Source organism: Phalacrocorax aristotelis, chromosome 1 (genome assembly GCF_949628215.1).
Source record: "Phalacrocorax aristotelis chromosome 1, bGulAri2.1, whole genome shotgun sequence".
NCBI classification, from domain to species: Eukaryota; Metazoa; Chordata; class Aves; order Suliformes; family Phalacrocoracidae; genus Phalacrocorax; species Phalacrocorax aristotelis.
This window is the reverse complement of record NC_134276.1, coordinates 190,784,010-190,799,775: the sequence shown is the minus strand read 5'-3', so window position 1 is coordinate 190,799,775 and position 15,766 is coordinate 190,784,010. Positions and strand designations below refer to the sequence as shown.

Here is a 15,766-nt window from a genome sequence, read left to right as displayed (position 1 = left end):
GGACAATTTTCCTGGAGCACCATTGGCAATGAAATTCTCCATCTCTCAGCCTGGCAGAGCTGACTGTTACCACCTCCTTTTGGCATCAGTATGCCTTGCAATTCAATTAGGTAGCAATATATGATTATAAGGTCTGTGTTTTTGTTTTTCTTTTTATAATCTGAGTGGACGGACTATGTGCATGATAGTGACTTTGGGACATCTCCCTAAGATGTTTTAGAGAGTGCTTGTGGCAAGGGCCATGTGTTTTCAGACATAAATACAAAGACTTGACATAAACATCCTTACATGACATTTTTTTTTTCATTTTTTTCTTTTTTTTTTTCTTCAGATTTACAAAGCAATAAACTCCTAATTGTAGAAATGTGGACAGGAAATAACAAAATAAGATTCAATCTGGACAACTGTGGGCTGATGTATCAGATGAAAAAATAATTCAAAACATATATATTCAAGAAGAAAAAGAAAAGATAATTGGAACATAGTAATATAGAAGAGACCTAAGGATAACATTAGACAGGAAATTACAAAGCCATTTCAATGCAATGTAGTAATAACGTACATGGAATAATAATAATATTTATCCATCTGACTGAAGATCTCAAAATGATTCATGGGCTTCATACATTGCAATCATTTTGCCCATCACTGGGAAATATTCATCTTCAAGGTGATCTTTCTTATATTTTATACTTTTGCTACCTTTTAAGTACATATGGTTATTTGTAATTATATTTTGCTGCTCAGGTCTCTGCTGCATGGTGGAGTCAGGACTCCCAGGGCTGTTGGAGGGGTGAGGGCAGTGGCTGAGGTTCGTTGAAGCCACGTTGGTGTGTTCAGAGCAGCTGCTGGTAGGAATCCCCCTTCAAGGGACCTCCCGGTTTTCCTTGTAAAGCTGCCTTAGTTCTGAAGAAAGCGTTCAGCTGGAGCTTTCCCTAGAAAGTCAGCGTCCTGGGTAGCCCCCTGCCTGCACACAGCTGTTCAGGGAGCCCTGAGGGACAGGAGGTTTTCAAGCAAATATTGGGTTGGTTTGGAGAAAAATTGGCTTGTGCCAGAACATCATGGGTTTACACTTCACAAACAGAGACGACCTTTCAGTGATTTTATAGCACCTGGGTGATCTATGAATATAACTCATTAATTATAAGCTTAACAGAGGATCCACTATTATGTGTTTAAAGAAAAAAAATGCAGTGTGATTTGTCATTAGGGGTGGTCAGCTCTTGCTTGGTATGCTCATATTTAATTCAATAATCATACAGCACTGTTTTCCTATGTGGATATCTAAATCAACCATTCAGAAAACTGTACCAGGTGAACCTGAGGAATAGAGTTACTACAGCTGGTCTCTGCTACTTCCTGGCATTTCAGCTGAGGTTAAAGAGCCTTTTAAAATGTCTTGGGTTTCTATGGTCATTCATTTTATTCATAATATTCAAATTATAAGAGCCTGGTTTTCTTCTCATCAGCACTCCATGATTTTATTAACCAGCCTGATTTAGCTTAAATGCACAACAACCTGTTGTAGAGCACATACTGAAAAAGACTACTCACTTTCTACTGTGATTTTTCCAGAATTCTTTATAAGCAGAGATACTTGCTATGAACGTTACAGTAAACATCAGTCCTGAGGAAACACCCAGGGTTCAATGATAACAGCTGCACGCACACCACTGCAATGTACAGGAGAAGCTGTCAAGTAGTTTGTTCTGGGGAAAATGATTGCACTGACTTCCTGATGCTCTGTGCATCCGGAAAAAATGTAAGAAGGAATATTTTCAAATACAGATATGAGTACTTATCGTTCCTCTACTGGTATGTGTCTATGTACTAGTTTCCATTTATGTAATGGGGATTTTCCAGAAGGATGTATTCACCACTGAAGTATTTAGATCCTGTGGCTGCAGGTACAGCTTTGGGTTTAGAAGCTGGAGAGAGCCCAGATGCTTCCAGCTTTTGTCAGTTCCTGTGCTCTGAATTGCTTTGGATGCTTGCTCAAGCTCCTAGAGCCAACACACTGCCCTTCTTGCAGTTAGTAAAGTAAAAGGGTGTTGTCTTCACACTTCTCTGTTGGGCTTGACTTGGAAGATACACTGAGCAGGAAAACCATATGTTTTGCGTGTTGAAAAAGTATGGCATATAAGGCTTCTTATGTCCTTATGTAGAGAAAGGATACTGTGGAGTGCTTGAAATGCACAAAATAACTGTGGGGACAGGCTGGACTCTGAAATGCAGATGTCATTGTGGAGGGTCTGCCCTAAGGCTGCTGGCGATGAGAGCATCCACCAGGGTCACCCCTGGCCGAGATTTGGAGGCTGTGCTGACAGACTCTCAGTAGATGGAGAAACAATTTCAGGGCAGGGTGATTAAAATGACATTGCTTTGCTAAGACATTGCAAACAATTTATCTTCCAAGCTACTGAATTATTACCTGTAATTACATTATGGATCCTGCCGAACCTCCCTGCCCATCTCAGGCATCAAGAGCATCCTGTCTCATCAGTGCCACGCACAACTGTAATCTAGTCCTGGGTTAATTACAAAAAGCACCCAAATACACTCTAATGAAACATAGTGGCTCTCCTGAATGGAAGTGAGTAAACACTGCAGGGTTCTTTCTAATTCCATTAGTCACTGACTGACAAGGCAAAAAAAAAAGTATTGAAAATAATTTATTGGAGAAACATTATGCATGTCTACATTTGATTGCTGATGATTCAACATCAAAGAGAATAAAGGCTTGTTCACAAATAATGTGAATTCATTATTCAATGAATTGAATGTTGCAAAACTGGACTGAAAAATAACCAAAGAAACTGTTAAGGAGAATGACTTAAATAACTTTATGCATGTCCATTTTCTTAAATGTAAGGAAAACAAACATTTCCTGGGAGGTGGCTGTATGATTTTAACTGGAACTGAATTCAGGTCTAAAAGTAGGATTGTTTTTTATAATGAAGAATTATTAAGAAGTAATGATTTTCTTGGTTGAGAGTTCCTGTCTGGTATATCCAGACCTGTATATCCAGACTGAGTATCTATGTCTACAGCAGCTCATAGTGCATCACATCTAAAGTCTTCTGATACCTTCGAGGTTTGGGGTCTGTTGAATGTGTTGGCTTGATTCAGTCTGTAATCTCAGTCTTCTGATTGGGGGCTCAATATGGAGAATTTCATGTGAAGTCAGAGTGTACTGGCTGTGCATTTTGATAGCTCTGGCATGAAAATGCTTTAAGTCATATATTGTCCAGTTTCTCTCCCACTTTAATGCATTCCATTACTCAAATATTTGTAAAGACCTTGTTTCTAAAGATATTAAGTACCCGCACATCTCTCTCAGTCTTATTTTCATCTTATCTGAATATTCTGTATGTGCTGTTGGAAGTCCTTTATCAGAAAGATCTAAAGTCTATAGGATTAGTAAGTAAATGCTCTGTCAAAGAGGCAATTTATTTCTGTATACTTAGCTTTCCAGCATACCGAGACATCATTGCAGGCTCTTGCTGAAAATTATTTAAAGTAGCCCAACTTTCCTTACTTCCTTTTGACATTAGGGATATTTATGAGATGATTGTTAAGCTAGACATAATACTAACACCATTTTTGTTCCCCTTGTCTTTTTTCAGCTTGGAAAAAGTGGGAGTTTAACCACTTGCTTCTAATAAAAAAAAATAAATTAACGGTTCAGCTATTGGATAGCAAGTCAATCTTTCTGTTGTACTTCATCCTGGGCAGTAGGAAGCAGAGTTTCTGGATCTTGTGCTCCAGCCATGTATCTGGTACACACATCAATGGTGTCCATAATGTTTGGATGGCAGAACTGTCTCTGACGTAGGTCTTTCTGGCCTTCAAAATGGCCAGCACCCTTGGCCTGGGGCAGGGAAGGATGCTCTCTCCCGAGGAGCTACAGGAGTGGCACAAAGGACACGGGCGATACAGAAGATGCCAAGCGAGACAGCTCATCCCAGCTGTCCAACAGCTTCCTTCCAAAAAACATCAGTTAAAATATAGCTCAGATCATTATGCTGGTTGTTGAATGTTGTCATCTATTCAGGTGGCAGAAGGCACGTGATCCACTCAGTCCATTCCAGAAAGTGGATGCAAGAACATAAGACCCATTCTTCTGGGCTCGATGAAAGATCTGCCTAGCCCAGTATCCTGCTACTGGCTCAAAGTGGATGCCAAGGGGACCATGTAAAGGCAAGGGAAATGTGTGCCAGTACTTGCCCAGCATGTTTCCCGTGTTTCCAGCTTATCACAACTGAGGGGTTTCCATAGCTGTAGAGAGCATCTTTGTTTGCTACAGCCCTTCATGGCCTTTTCTTGTGGTGATCTTTTCTTCCAGTGATCTGTCTAGTTGCTTTCTAAACCTCTGTAACCTTGTAGCTGCAGTAACATTTTCATAGCTCAGGGAGGCATTTCCCCATTCATCGTTGGTGGCTTTAGGGACTGTTATCAAATCTCCACCAATATTCTCTGTTCTCTGTGCTTGTCCGTTTAACTATCTCTATTCCTGATACAGAAGCTGTTCCCTATGGCTGGGATCATATAGGTAGCATTTCTCTGCGTGTTCTCCATATCGCCTACACCTTTTTAAGCTCAGGAAATCAGAACTGTGCACAACGTTCAAGAAGCGGGCAGTGTACGGTTTTACACAGGGAACACATACAGCATTACAGTCACCTGAGTAAATGGGCTTTGTGAAGGGGGAACCAGCCTGTGCTGCTCATGAAGCAAACTGGCAGGTGCAGCAGGGCATTTAACCCACCTTCCTCTCACAGTGCTCTTGTTCTGTGGGGGGAAGAGAAGCCATTATGCTGCAGGGTCACTGCTGCAGGTCCTGCCGAGTGCTAAGTGCCCCATGAAGAAGAAAAAAGAAATAAGTATCCGATATATAAAGAGAGAAGTGTCATGAGGGAAAACACTGTGTATTTGAGAAAATACTTTGCAACCTGAGTTTGTGTGGTCAGATAATTTCTAGATTTTCTAAACCACTCATGAAACCACTCACTTGTAACCTGTGGGGAATAAATACTAGAATAAAATGAATTCAGAAAGTGAACTTGACAGTGTCATATTTTATGTCTTTATCTTTTCATCTGTGCATTTTTCTATAGACCACAAACTATTCAGCAATGAATCATATATCTTGACCTTAGATGTCTTTTCCTGTAAGTTAACCTCTTTGCATAAATACTGCACTTCAGACCTGCCTATTAATTTTATCAGGTGTTTTTTTACCTGTAGTGCAATTTACAGTGTGGTTGTCCACTTTTAACACCATATGTGTTCACATGAGGCCATGTCGATGTTAAAATGTTGAAAAAACTTTCCAGCATCGCAGGCTGCTATGTCTTTCCTCCTATGGTTGCCCATGAAAACTGGATCAAGCTGGCATGTGTTTCCATCATTCTTTCTTCCTCCAGTGTAGACATGTCCTTAGTCTGTTTTATTCTCCTAATCCTTATGGCCAGCAGCAATTCAGATGAAGTGATTCATTTGAACATCTGATCCTATGGTAAATGCTGGATCCTACTGAAGATTGTATACCTCAGGGCTATAAGCTTTCCCAAGATTGCAAAACAGGCGCTGCCTCTCTTCTCCAGTTCCCCAGTGACTTTGGATACACTCAGCAAAATTGCCAATCCTTTGTTTTGCTAGTCTTCATATAGAGTAGAATACTTGTGGAAATATATTTAACAGTGGCTATGGGTGGCATTTTGATGGCAGAAAAGCTGTCATCTTTTTAGAAATTCAACAGAGCTTGCCTCTTATTGAAACTGTAAATAGAAGCAAAATAATGTCAGTGTTAGTAATACATGTCTTTAATCAACTCGGCTTAAAATACATGGTTTCCTAGAAATATCATATAGACCCCTAAATTAATGAAATATTAGCTAGCAGTGCAAAGCAAACCACTCTGAAGTTTGGAGAGGTTAAAGGAAAGCTCTAACATGGGCTGTACATGTGTAAGTTGGAAATCAGATTTTAAATTCTCCTGCTCAGCTGTCTAAACTCTGGATGCCCAAACATCACTGAGTGCTGATTTTTTTTTGGTTTTTTACTCCAAAGTTCCCCAGGGGCTTTCTGTGCAAATGCAAAACAGCTTGGCATCTGTCTCATGACTGAGTAATTAGTAATTACGTATAGAGAAATACCTAATGGTATATCTGCGCTGAGTACTCCCAGGGGATCATCCTTGCTGCCAATCCATCTGTTACATGAGATGAGGGCATGGGGAGAGAAGGCAGGAGTGCGTTTGTACCCTTCTTGAAACTGTGTTACTGCCCAGTGGGGAGGGGGGAAAGAAGTAAGAATCTGTACAACGCTGTGTGTGACAAACCGTAAAGACCAGAAATCAGGTCTTCCCTATTTTCTCCACTCCAGATGATTTCTGGGTCAATAGGCTCAGGAACCATCTTGCTGACAGCGCATAGAATCACAGAATAGCTTGGGTTGGAAGGGACCTTTACAGGTCATCTAGTCCAACCCCCTCATTTCCCTCCTTTCTCATTTCTTTTCCCATGCTCTTCCCGGGTACTGCCCACTGCAGTGCAACTATCACCTTCCTTATTACTTCTCTTTCACTTATCAGCCCTCCATGGTCAGGTTCTACCTTGTCTTCACATCCTAAGCATGTAAGCAGTGGGATCTCAGAAAGCACACAGCTTTCACATCCAGACCCAGGAGAGTGGTTCCTTTATGGTACAGTTGTGTAGAGAACCTTGAGAGGTTGAAGAGTCAGTGGAGAAACTACAGACCAAGTTCCAGTAAGACTCTATTGTCCATGGGAATGGGATTTCTCTGGGGCTTGTAACACAGTGAATTAGTGATTTTCTTAGGGACTGCAAAGAGTACATCCTACATCTTACCCTTCTACTAAATTCAAGTCCCTCCTTCATACCAAGCAAGCAGAAGAATTTCCCAATACAAATTCCTAAAAATTTTTTTTAACATAGGATGAACATGTATTTTCCCTTGACCTATCTGGGGCAACAGCCACAGCTGGGTTTTTAAAGCTTGTGTGTGAAAAAATAAAAAGGGATCAAATTCCCTACTGGCCTAAAAGTGCACAGAAACTGCATCTGTTTAAGCTATTGGTAAAACTGGCCATTCCCATCTTCCTGAAAAACATTTCAAGAAGATAACATTTTTTAAAGTAATTCTTAGGATGGATAGTGAAAAGGAGTTCTTGAATCATATCGATTTAGGTAATTTTTGTCACATAGCACTGACCATTATGATTTTTTCCATAATGGTAACAACCTATCTGAAGTGCTTTAGCAGAAAATGTGTTCCAGACTCTGCTGTTGCTCACTTCTCCATTTTAGTCCATTGAGTCATCACAAATAGTATTAGGTTGCATTTTTTCAATTTTCATAACTTTGCCTGCTGCTTTAACAAAGCATGTGCCCAGTACAGTTCAGCCATATGGAGTTCAGTGATAGGTGGCAGGACAAGATGATCCATCACAGATTTGTGCTGGAATTATAAAAACTGAAGATGTGCAATGAATGTCTGTACGATGCTAGAAATATTGTTGCTGTACGCTTCTATGGGAGAACTTATCTTGGGCCGCATATCTCCGGGACACAGGGCTCTACCCACCCTGGGGACAGTGATGCACAGACATCAATATGATGGATACAAAATGTCCGTTTATTTAACTGCGTCACACGCTTATATAGCTCTTGCGCTTCCTGTTCCTGCCACTCCTATGGGGAGGAGTCTATCTTTCCGTCACATCCCGTGATCTTCCGGTCGCCGATCCCTGTCTATTCCCCTACATAATATAAAATAATAGTTCCGCCTAAAATGCTGGAGTTTTAAAAGAATAGCTGAAAAAGCATCTTCAAATCCTATGTGTATTTTTAACGAACAACACTCTTCAAGAGAATATCAGCAAAAAAACCACCCTGATTTAGGGGGGTAAGGTAAACAAGGGGTATATTGACATTCATCTGTGCAGTGTGAAGGTCTTTGGTGAATCGGTTTTGTTCTCCATACACCTCGCTCAGCTGCTTCTTTGGCTGGTGTAGCCTAGCAGAAGCAGAGCCATGTGCTGTGCTTCCTTCCCAAACATCTGCCCTCAAGGATGTTTTTGTTTGTGCCTGCCCCAGTAACGCAGGAGTGGGGGACGTCTAGTTCCCTCCTTGCCTGAGTCCAGGCTGCTGGGGAATGGCTGTCACCTCCCCAGCTTCCTCTCCAGCTCTCAGCATCGGGGGACACGATGGCCTTGGTGGTGGCATGGACAAGGTGTGGAGTGGCCCTGGCTGGGGGCACCTGGGGACTGTGTTTTCCTGCCCTCTCTGGGCAGCAGCGGCGGGAGGGACTCAGTCCCTGCCAGGAAGCAGGAGCTCGATCTGACTCATGCACAGCGGAGGAGGAGGCTGTGCGGCACAGCCGGGCACTGCAGGGAACAAAGGTGCTGGCCCTGGCACACGTTGGCACAGCAGAGGCGTGCTGGCACTTGTGCAAGCTGCTCCTGGCTCCTAGCAAGGGGTTACACGAGTGTGGCCGGCGAAGCGGGGTGTCCCAAGCCTGGGGGGGTCACAGAGCAAATTCATCCCACTGGGGCACGGGTACAGCCAGGCCGGTGTGCTGCTGCCAGGAGGTCGACAGGCATTTTGCAATATCTGCCAAACATGGCAACAAAGCTTAGATAACAGAGTTCAACAGCACTCAGCACGCTGTCTCCCTGTTTAGCCAATCTTTCCCTAAACAAGCCGGCTTTAGTAAAATATTTGGGGGAACTTCAGCTCTTGAGCTGGGTTTCAATGGAGTCAGCTTTGTTTAAACACAAGAATGTTATAAAGAGAGCATTGAAGGGCGAAGCAATGCTCGGCAGAGCTCTGGTGGCCAAGGGGTGCGAGGTTTGTATCAAGGACACCAAACAGGGAGGGAAACACAGTAATGCTGCTGTCTGTCCCCTCACAACTGCAGGCATGTCGCTGTGTTTCCTTTCTGTTTGTTTTGCAGCTTCCCCTCTAAACTTTTTGCATCATCCTGGCTGCTTTCCCGAGCTGCGGCTCAGTGGGCTGGTTTGCTCGCTGGAGTCCTCCCATTCCCCTCAAGGCAAGGGTATTGAATCATGTTGCCATGGGAAGGGCTGTTTGTTACCTATTGCACAGGCTCCGCAGCTGGGGAGGATGGAGAAACGGTATCGGTTAAATCAACACACTGCTTGACAAGCACGTGAACTTTTGTGATCTACATGCTGGGAAAAAAAAAAAAAAAAGGTGGATTTTGGCTGCCTTGAATGTGCTTCAACTGGGCAGTGCCCATACCACAACTCTGACTAACACGCTTGGCATGGCCGGGATCCCTGGGCTTCTCCTTGGAGGTAGAGCATGGTACTACATATTATACCTCTCAAAGCAAAAAATACTTTAGAAGTACTGGAGAGGGTGACTCCCAAATGGCAAAGGCCAAACACCTGAGCAAAGCCTCCATTTACCCTGTGATTTTCTGGGCATTGCTGAAAGCCTGGCTGAAGCCCAGCAGCTCTCCCTGCCTCTGCCACTGCAGCTGAGCAGGGAGTACAGGCAGAGAGAGATGTTGGGTGCAGAGGCTCTGATCATACTGAAATTTTACCGTGGAAATTGACTTCATGTAATTAATAAGAACAGGAAATACTTCTTGTTTTCTCTCAGGAGGGGAACATTAAGTAATGGCTTTATCTTAATTTGTCAGGCTTTGCCCTAGGGACCAAAATTAAATGGCTGGAAGCCAGCGGAGGACTCGAGAACTGAAGCATTAACACTCTGATAAATAAAAAAGAATTCATTTTAATTAGTTTTCCAGCTGAAAAATAATGAAGTTCTACATGCCAAAAAGCTGTAATGGAGTAATGGAAAGGCCTGTGCTTATACAATAGGGCCTGATTGCAATCTCAGGGCTCCATTTGTATTCGTTTGTAGCACGAAACAAAGGAAGGTGTTTGGATTCTCTCTCTTTATATAAAGCCTCTGCTCCAGCACACTGGGCTGGTCTTCAAGCAGGCTTCCCACAGTCCTGCTGCCAAATCTACAAAAGTTTCCTGGCTGACATTCAGGAAAGTACTGCTCGGGCTCTAGGATGGAAAGTTAAAAGACTTTGCCTGGATACACTGAAACATATACAAACAGTGCTTGACGTATGGCGTTGATTCATCCTGCACAGGCTGTCCCTGCTATATCCCAGGGGGAGAGAATTGTAAAGCTCCCTAAAATCACCTCAGTTGCTGGTGTTAGATGTCAGCAAGGGGAATCATCTTAAACACTCATAGAGACACTTCCCCTTGGGGGATTAGCAGCATGTAGCCAGACTGTAGCACTCATCGGATCCAGGGTGGTTTTAGCCTGGGATAAACAGCTCAGATGCACTAGAAAAAAAAATTAGTCACTGACTAAGAGGCTGTCCTGACTGTTAGACGAGTGATAGACATTTAGATGCTCAGGGCTCCTGTTGTGTATTGAGGAGGGCTAGCACAGCTTCAGTCACAAACTGGTATTTACTTATGGTATTGCTATCCAATTAGTAATAGATATTAAATAAAGAAAAACCTCTGCTCAGTGAAGGGTGGAATAGGAAAAGTCTCACTGCCATGAGCAGCCTAACGGATATGCGCCTTGTTTATAAAATCACGTTGTGTCCACGAAGGCAATTATCAGCTGGGCAAACATGCCCCTGCCTCTGCCTGGAGATCACCTCCAGGAAGCAGGATTCAGGAGGCTGTTTCTGTGGCCTCTCTGCTCTGCTGGTGTCCAGCAAGTTGCTGCACAGCAGAAGCAGGGGCAGCGTGCCTGCAGTTGCCTGCTTCTGCCAGGCTTGTCCTGGAAGGGGTGGCACTGGGCTGTTTCAGCCCCCACGGTGCAGCCACCTCTGCAGAGGGAGCGATGCACACCCCGCTCTTTGCAGTGAAGCCAGCTGCAGGCTCCAGCATGCACTCCTCCAAGCCAGGATGGGCTTGGTTCCTGCCACATGCCTCAGCTTTTCTATTTGCTTCTCCATAAACAGCCCGGACATATAAGGACAAGAATTTACCCTTTGCTCATCATTGCTTCAATCTACCTTTTGCCTGCAGCAAGCGTAACCGTTATGTTTTTCCCCACTCAAAGAGCACTTGTACTCTCAGCAGTAAAATGACACTGAGGAGAAGAGCCTAGCGCAAAATCAGCAATTGTCCCAAACCAGGAGCCCATGAGAAAGCACAATGTACGGTATTGTCCATGCTTGGGGTTAGAAAAATGTGAGTTATGCAGCAAAAAGCATCAGACTGGCTTAAAAATGAAGTGATGCTTTTTATTTGCTGCCTGGTATTTTCAGGCTTTAGGTCAAGTTGTCAGACCTCTCTGGTGGCTGGGAACTCTCTTAAAGTGAATTCAGAGTTTTTTGCACAAACTGTTTAGTTATGGAAGCTAGAACTCCCCAGATATCAATAAACGTTTAAAAAAAAAAATGCCAGCATTGAAGCACTGATGTCAAGAGCAATCACCCATTTCCAGTTTGTTAGGACTCAGTTTGGATTGACTTTCCCAGTGGCAAGCTATGATGGAGGAAAAAATACTACTCCTGTACTGCCACTCTTGCAGCAAGGGCATAGGATCCATTCTATCTGAAGTTGCAATCTGCAGAAATCAAGTGGAAAGAGGTGGTTGCCACTCACTACAACAAGCAAAAGCCAATTGGTAAAGGAAAAACTGTGAAAGTTAGGGAATAAGAAAAATGCTTTTGTATCACAGATATTGGCCATATTACCAATCCTAAGAATCACAGGCATGAAGCAAATAAACAACTCTATTCATAAAATCAAAAGAGATGCAACATTAGTTTATGCTTTTACTTGGTTACATTTAAGTGTGGTGTTTTATTTATTTCTTGTGCGGTATTTTATAAGTGATGGCTGGTACATGTAGTTTTGGATAAGCACCTTTTTTAAAAAATTAAAAATATGAAAATAAAAGAGTCAATAGATTAAAAAAAACTCCACCAAACCCATGTGTTTTTTGGGGGACAGAAGAGACCCTCAGATTACCCTACCTGTCCTCTATAACACAAGCCAAAATGTTTCATCTTGTTATTTTGTAACTGGTCCAACAACTTGCCTTTGGTTGAAATATGTGTTTCAGAAAGGCATCTAATTACGGATGTGAGCAGACTGATAATTCACCAGTTTATGTGCTGGTTTGTTTAAATAATTTTTTTTTAAGTTATATTTCTGTTTGAATTTGTCTGTCCTTCTTCTGCTGGTTCTTGTTATGTTTGGCCTCTTAGTACCTGGGAATGCCTTTCAGTAAGATGTTTATGCTCATGTGTGGCAAAAACACACAATGATTTTTCAAGGCTAGTGTTTTTCTCAGGGTGAAAAAATAGAAATTAAGTAATTTTGTATTGGATTGAACTAACCTGTTACAAGGAGCCTTCTGTGTCATGTGATGAATTATCCATGGGACCCACATCTTCCTGCCGGTTTCAGCTCCAGAAGATCTAAACCCTAAACCAATATGTCACAGAAGATGTGAATTGTTATCATTTAAGTCAGTGGCTGTATCATTCAGAACCTGTGTCATCATGGACTGAAAATTTAGGAATAGGGCAAAACAGATTAAATGCCTTCTTGAAGATACCAAGACCAGTTGACCAAACTGCCTGATTGTGAGATATACCAAGAGCAGAAGCATGGCATGGCAGTGGAAGGGATCTCCAGGATCCTTCCCCCGGCAAGCTGAGGAGGTCCTGCTCCAGCAGCTCCCGTGCAGGCTCCCTGCAGCCACCTTCTTTTCAGGGCAGAGAAGGAGTTTGAGGGATGCCAGCTGGGGTTTGGCCAGGTCAGCCAAAGGTATTCAGCCCAGATGAAGAAGCATGTGAGGCAGGTAGCAAGCTGCTATGTCAGGCTGCTCTGACACAGGCAATGCTCAGTGGGGTTACCAAAACGCAAGGCCCTCACAAATAAATGCAATTGGTCACTGAAAAAATACAAGGGGATAGCCAGAGAGGCTTAAGGAAAAGCATGGCCTTTCTCCTTATGGATGTCTTCATTCAATTTTTGAAAAAGCTTCGGCCACTGTTCTGGCAAATTATAATTATACAAAATTTGTTGTGCTTAGGTAGACAGGTTTTTCATACTATTTCTCTGATTCATCCAAGGTCCTTGAATGTTGAATGGACCCTTGTTATTCTGTGTGTAGGTGTTTAACAACCCATAGTCGAGTAGTCCTGCAGATCTGAAAAGGTTTTAGAAGTCAGCTAAAATGAGTGAAATAATGTTCAAATAGTATCTTTTCATATCAGCCATTGCAATGGGGATGTCACGTGAACTTAGATAGAAACACACATAGAAACAGCACAGAGAAGCCTCAGTGAGCTTTAAGCCAGACCTGCTGTTTAGCGCTGTAAGATGCAACAGTACAAGTACAAACTTTATGGACAGGTTAAGTTTAAGTATTGTAGAAGAAAGGCTGAGAAAACGGTGATTTGATTGTAGCCTGTTGCCCTTGCACTTACAAAAATGGTATCTGACAGAAGACAAGTGTAATATAGATCCAGCAGTTAGAAACTGATTCCGACAAAGTCCAGCAATGAGGAATACTTATCAGCCAAAAAATTGTGATAATCTGATGAGACACGAACATCAAATGATTAGTTTTGTTTTGTGAAAAATCCATTGTAATTGTAGTGTTACGGACTAGGGCAGTGATTTCAACCCATACGCTTCAACAACGCTTTCACCTCCTGGCTTCAAGTGCTTGGATTAAGACAGAAAGCCAGGGTGCTGGGCTTGTGGGAAGTTATGTGAGAAGTCCCCAGAGTCAAACTGAATAAATGAGAGTGGTGGCAGTGTGCCTTGCAGCACTGTGCCAGGGCTACTCTGGCAGTTTTTGTGCAAAACACCATGTGTCCATAAGACGGGCTGTTCCGAGAAGGTGCTGGAGTTCTATCACAACGTGAGGACCATCACTAAACCAGCTCTAGGCCCCAGTGCTGGGGCACCGTACTTCTGGAGTTAAGTAGCCTTCTAACTGATACTTTGAGAATCAGAAGGGGTATTTCTCTGTGTCAGCCACACACTGACTTCTCAATACACATATTTGCAACAAAGTAGGCTTTTGCTCTGTCAGCAGAATATCACAGATTCAAGGTCCCACAGCACACATACATGAACTGCAAATGTTTAGAATGGGGCATGAACTCTAACCATTTACTGTTTTCAAATAGGATGTTAAAATGTTGAGACAATGAGCACCATAAAAAAAAATCATACTCACAAAACATATTTTACAAAAGGAAAAAATTGAACTGCCAAAAAACAGGAAGTTCTTGAAAATGCTTGAATTTGTAACTATTATTCAAATTTAACAATAGACTCTGTGAGAGTGACGTGTCCAGTATAATAGTTATTAGGAGTAACATGTACAGAAAGGAAAATCCACTGCTGAATGAGAGATCTATCCTAATAATTTTCAGCATGTCAGAGAATTGATTTCAGTGTTCAGTTTTGATGATCACTGCTTGACAGCTGCAAAAATCACCTCTCTTCCAGCCTAAAAAACAATGAACATAGTTTTGTTGTGGCTCACAGCTGTGTCATACAGGAATCTGAAGTCATTTGAGAGACCAATGTAACTGAAAGGACAAACAAGTCCAGTATGTTTGTGGCTGTAGCCAGAATGTATTTATTGGCTTAATGCTGAGCACTCTTATAGTCTCACTGTCATCGTTTGTAATCTGCTTGCTTTCTGCGTGTTTAAGATGTGAATGCTTTTGGCATGATACTTTTACTTACAGTGTTTTCACAGCACTTCGCAAAATCTTCAGTCTGATAAATCTTCACTCTGATAAATTCATGCTACTGTACCTAAATTTCAATCCATGGGAAAGATAATCTGTTGGGAAAGAATGTAAAGGAGTCCAAAAGCCCAATTCTACTATCAACACTTCAGTGTCTGTATGTTACACTGTTTTGCTAGGTCAAACCAATGTGTGTAGCTCGGGCTGTACATCACCAGAGCCTCTCTGTTGACAGACAGATATCAAACACTTCTCCAGAAAGTTAATAGATTGACTCTATGAGCCTATAACCTACTGCCAGATTAATTTATTTTGAGTGGTTTATGTGAAAGCAATGGAAGTGTTTCCTGGGGCCAAAGCCGTGTTTCCTGGGGCCAAAGCCGTATTTCCTGGGGCCAAAGCCGTATTTCCAAACCCAGGAGGCATAAATGGGCTCTGTGGCACTTGTAAGCAGGACCGCAGGCCCGATAGAAATCGTAGGGTTTTGCCAGTATTTGGGTTCATGTACCTGACAAGGATGGGGTTCCCAGCTCAGTGTGTCTGGTCTGGCTGAGGCATCATGAGAGGCATTGCTGCTTGCCTAGCTTTACACCTTTAACTTTAGGAAGCTAGTTCTCCAATTGGCCTGATATTCAAGGTAAGAGGAAGATCCACAAAGCAAACCAGAACAGAAAGTCTAATGCTTTGAGGGATATGCTACTTTCTGTTACTTTTTTTCTTTTCTGGAAATAAACCAGTGAGATAAAGCTCAAGAACTACACTCCTTTGATAATACCCACATTTCTTCAGTGCAAAATATTTCATTGAAAAAATCCTAATCAGCCTTAGTGAAAATTCACAAAAGGTCAGGGTAAATAAACGATGGAACAAATTTTGGGGGCAGGCTTCTCATCATTTGTTGCCTTTAAATCAAGAAAACATTTCTTGCTAAAAGATATATGATCTTTTGTTTGCAATTTATGGGATTCGGTGCAAGAATTACTAGTTAAAATTTGAT

The 15,766-nt window shown here is 42.4% G+C and overlaps 2 long non-coding RNA genes across 2 annotated transcripts in view; one reads left to right on the top strand and one right to left on the bottom strand.

Moving 5' to 3' along the window:
- LOC142051709 (uncharacterized) overlaps positions 1–15,766 on the top strand; it is a 43,169-nt gene that overhangs the window by 12,210 nt on the left and 15,193 nt on the right. The gene's annotated exons all lie outside the window — the stretch shown is intronic.
- On the bottom strand, positions 2,655–14,822 carry LOC142051710 (uncharacterized). Its single transcript, XR_012658598.1, has 3 exons — positions 14,765–14,822; positions 12,388–12,475; positions 2,655–5,780 (listed from the first exon to the last, which is right to left on the bottom strand). It is a non-coding gene; the product is annotated as an uncharacterized LOC142051710 (long non-coding RNA).